This window comes from Ischnura elegans, chromosome 3 (assembly GCF_921293095.1).
Source record: "Ischnura elegans chromosome 3, ioIscEleg1.1, whole genome shotgun sequence".
Classification (NCBI taxonomy): Eukaryota; Metazoa; Arthropoda; class Insecta; order Odonata; family Coenagrionidae; genus Ischnura; species Ischnura elegans.
Window position 1 is genome coordinate 96,468,814 of NC_060248.1, and position 5,268 is coordinate 96,474,081.

Sequence of the window (5,268 nt, forward strand, 5' to 3'; positions counted from 1 at the left end):
TTTGATTTATTTTTTATGTGAGGTAACATAACCTTATAACTAAGATAGATTACCTAATTGCCAGTGAATACGTAGCATGTTGCCTTTTTGAGTGTTTATGCCTGCAATAAGTTGAGTTCTTTAGAAATTCTCGTCTTGGTTAGATTCTCATCTGTGTTGGAGGCCTACTAAATTTGGTCTCATGAGGCTTCCAACAAAAGTGTAAGTGAATGTAAGTGAGCTTAAGGAAATTAACAAAAATTGGAGGCTCCCACATAGTCCAGTTGCATTGATTTGGACTGAAAGTTTTTAAATAGATAACAACATATTCCCAGTATTCTGCACCCCATGTTTTTTCCTGTTCTAATTACTTTTTCACATAATTTTTGTATATGTTGGGAATGCAAGTCCATCCATCTTCACTTTCTGCTCTATAGGTTGCCTTTGCTATGTATCATTTCAGTTGTGTTTATATGTCTACCGTACTTGTCCCCCTTACCTATTTGATATTCAAACAATGATCCTCCGGCTTACTTCTCATATTTCCCTTTGGTTTCAGACCTTATTCAGTTATTCATCATCACTGGTCAACAATCCTAAGATTGGTTGGACGCAGCTCTCCATTCAATTAGCATATCAGCTAATCTTCCACATCTACTTTTTTTTCCCTTTCTCATCCTTCTTTACCTGTTCCATAAATTTAGTTTGTGGTCTTCCTTTTCCGTTCTTGATATCTACTTTGATCCTCATCATTCTTCTGCAGATGCAGTTATTACCTTTTCATAATGCCTCCTTGCTTCAAATTGGTGACATTTTTTTACCCATGCATTCAGAGCATCGTTTATGGACATCATCATCCATGTGTGTACCACCTGTCCTACTCGGAATTTTTCCAGTCTATTAATTTGCCTGTGATCACAAAGAAGAACTGGTTACTACTTATTTTTTCTCTTCGCCCATTCCCAGAGTTAGCATTATTGAATTATGGCAGGAGTCGTGAGTTTTACACAGGGCATGTCAGTGTGCAGGTTAGCACTGAAAACATTTTTGAAGTTGCGAGAATGCAAGCTCGGAATTAGAGCAAGGGCTATTTTGCCATCTTGCATCTATGCATTCTCGCGTGGGTTCTAGCAATTCATCGCCGTACAAGATGCAATTTTGACCGTGCCTTTGTACATACGTCAGATTGTGCAATGACTTGGTCTTTGTGAAACGGCCTTTAGACTTGGCCAAGTTGCAATTTATATTCTGTACTTGAGGAGCAAATATTTTCTCTGTCTGCATTCAAGGCTGAGAGGGTAAGGAATTAGATAAGCTATTGGTTACCATCTCTACTCCGCTTGTAACTTGAATGACAATAAGTAATGTATTTCCTGCATTACCCTTGCGGTTGGAGGGTTTAAGAATACCACCGCAGTATCCCTGCTTGTCGTAAAAGGCGACTAAGAGGGTTGTAAATATTGAATTTACTTGAATTACTATAAAGTGAATGAGTGAGAAGACAAAAGATTGGCAAGGATTCCTCTGTGTACATAATCAAAGACATTTTGAGGATTGTATTATTACTCATCAAATTCACCATCACCATACTTTTTTTAGACAGTACACTTGAATGTATTACTCATATGAAGGAAGACTGAGTTGAATTGAGATAAGTGACTGTGGAATAAATTTCTTTGCCCATAGAGACAAACTTACAAATTTTATAAATGATGTAGTTCGGGTGATAAGTGCCTCTCAGAAGTAAGCAGCCACTCTTGCCGAATCAAGTGTATTGACAGACTCCTATCCTTACCTAAGTCATCTGGAAACTCTGCGACTACATACTACCAAAGAATGTTAGTCCTCAACTTTACTTAGAACCTGAGTAAAAAACATGTACCTTCAAAGAAGTTGTTCACATTTTGCAATTGTAACGTTGCCTACATAGTACTGAAGCATAACATTAGGTAGTCTGTAAAAAGAATACACAGAAAATTTCAGGCCCCCTAATAATCCTGATGTTTTCACGTGGGTATGAATGCAAATTTCTTCTTAAATGGCAGTAACACCCCTTCATATTTGATTTCATTAACATTGAAATCATTGGGAGAGGTGCATATCCTAATTATCAAAAACATTTATTCTGAGGTCTTTATAATCATTGGCATAGTCATATTATAAATCAGGGTGTCTGTGAACTTGACCAAGAACTGCTATACATCCATTCATAGCAGAGGAGCATACAATTTTAGTCTTCATTGACGTTCTTTCCATTACTTCTAAATTGTTGTCCACAGAAATGAAATTTCCTATGATGATGAGAGTCTTGAATCCCGCTGTAATCTATCACTTCTGTCTGATCAGACCAATTTTTGTAGGTAGTATTGAAGCCTTAATCGCTGAAAGAAACCCATAATCTTGAAAATAATCGGTCAAGTATGTGATTGAATGAAAATTTGGGGCAATAATTTCCTTTTCATATAAATAGCATGTATTCTTAGACCAAGTTTTAAGTATCTTCTCAGCATACTTACACTGTGAGCATAGATCTTCTCGAACTATAATTGTAATTGTGTCAAAGAAATGCAGAAATTGTCGTGCTAGTGCCAGAGTTGACCACATGCGTTAGCATAAAAATACTTTATTCGGATAAATTTGTCGTCCCCTAGAATCGGAGATGACAAATTCGTCATGCCAGCAATTAAAATCATAATATCATCCACAAAATGCACTAATGTCGCAGGGACTGTGTCCGATAAAATTTAAATTTCTTCAACCGCTAAATAACCCTCTCCACGTGCACCCGTGCCCTTTCCAGTTTAGCAATTTACTAATGCATCGGACTTTGAAAATTGGTTTTCTAAAAAAAAATTCTTTATTTAAAAAATTTAAATCGTAAAAAATTAGAAATTATGCCCCCTTCAGTAAGTTTTTTTTCCACAGCACTTTTTTTTACCGAACATGAAACTTAAATACTTAGGTGTGAAAAAACGGGAAAGCGATTCCGAAACTGCTATTATTACGCTCATGGCTATCATGTAGCGATGCGTTCTCATCAAAGGAATAGTTATAGCTTTAGGAAAGTTAAATATCAGCAGACAGACGGGATCGAAATAGACTTCGCATACATTTTCCGAGCAAAATTACATGAAAAAAGTGCAAATGATGTAATGCTATTAATTTGAGGACGAGTTTGATCAATTTTAAGTGCTGACAAAACAAAATATTATCTTCCCCCAAAATAAGACCAAAGCAGCTACGGAAACCAATAGCTAACATGAAGTATATGTACTTATCTTGTGATTTGCACCATGGATAACAGCTGGATAAAATGAAATTATTTACTGAGGTATCAAAAATAAAAATCACATTTTTCAACTTGTATAATGTACACACACATCAAATTTTACACTTTCAGATTTCCAGAATGATACAACAATCAAACTGGCATAAAGATTATTTATACAATCAATGAAAGGTAGGCAAATTAAAAATAAATCTTTAATTTATCTTAATATCCATCTTTATAGTAATGTGTGTCCTGCTTATCCCTCAGTTACCACATCCAGTGTAGAAGTGAAAGGACGAATAAAGCGATCATTTTTTCTGGAAAGAAATATCTTTTTAACTGGAATCTCAGAATGGCAGTGAATTAATGCATACAAAAACCAAAAATTACCTATTAAAAAAATATCAGTCATGAAGATCACGAAGCAATTGATGCTCAGAGGAGGGTAAACTAAGCACAAATATATTAAGCAGGCACAAGTCAGAAACACAAGATATAGTGGCAGTCATCGAGGTTTTGGCTCACTAAAGAGTCCAGCGTCAAAGCATTTGAAGGATCTTTTAAAATGGGATATCAGAATGGCCGTGAATGTATGCACACAAAAAACAAAACTTACATATCAAAAGATAAAAATATCAGTCATGAAGATCACAAAGCAAGTGATGCCCAGAGAACGGTAAACTGAACACAAATATATTAAGCAGGCACAAGTCAGAAACACAAGATATAGTGGCAGTCATCGAGGTTTCGGCTCACTGAAGAGTCCATCGTCAAAGCAATTGAATGGTAATTGAGGAGGAGGAGGAGAATACAGATTCACACGTTTCTCAAAAAATTCCATCAAGGAATTAATCAAGTATTCCTTGATACTGTACGAAAATGCATTTCTCGAATTGTACGCAGCCTTTCTCTGTTGTATCATGGCAATTTTTGTGTCCTTCGCATGGATATGCAAGCGAAGGGTCACATACTTCTGTACAACTTAATCACCAGCCTGGCACTGGAATGTATCCAACGATGCGAAATCCACTTTTTTTGATCTCCTGCGCCATAAGTTTTCCAACACATTTGCGTATCTCACATTTTCGGAGATGAATAATTAATATCACGTCAGTCTTCGCCACAAGGTTGACCAGTACCGTGCTCGGTGTAAATAATGCCCTCGACGTATCCGCAAACTGGCTTCCTTTGATGAAAGTGTTTTCCTCACCACATTGGTTTTCACCAATTGTAATAGATTTACACTTTGAACACACCATGTTTCTCTTTGCAACACATGTAGTGGCTGAGCCTAATAAATAATTAAGAGAATTGGAGCTCGGAGTATCTAATGACCCCAACTCATCTTCACCAAAAAGCGCGTGAGCTCTTGATTTTGCACAGCACTTCTCAGTATCATCCTCGTTTTGCTCTCTCGTTCTTTTAGCAAAAACGTCCACCATATGGTGCGACTCCTCATTCATATAGTTTTCTCTCCCACATCAGTCCGATGTGAACTGCATTACCACCGCAAGCATTACAACCGCAAGTTTAAGAGCCCTAGGTGCTTGCATGGCACTGTGGTTCGTATTGCAATGCCTACGTATTGTGGAGAAAAGGCTTTAAAGAGCAACCTGATTGAAACGTGATGCCATAACGGATTTATAGCCTCTTTTGAAAAGGTTCACACACACAACTCCACTCCACAACTTCCACCATATTCAGGATACTCAAGGAGATGCCAGATTGTACTGGCTTCCAATGCCCTGTCCCTATTTTTATTGCCTCAATCATACTTTTAAATTTTAAAAGTTCCGACTTTTTCGCCACTTTATAGGTTCCCCTCAACCGTCTCACATTCATCAGTTTGAAACAAACTGAAACCTGATTAAGAAACCACACTGTCGTTTCAGCAGTGTGAGATTTGAGTCACAGTTTCACAGAAGTGCAGATCAGAGCCAGTTTCATAGCTGAAAACATGAAGTCCCAAACTGACCTTCATCTTGTCAAATTGTCCAGCGTTAAGATAGCGGTCATTA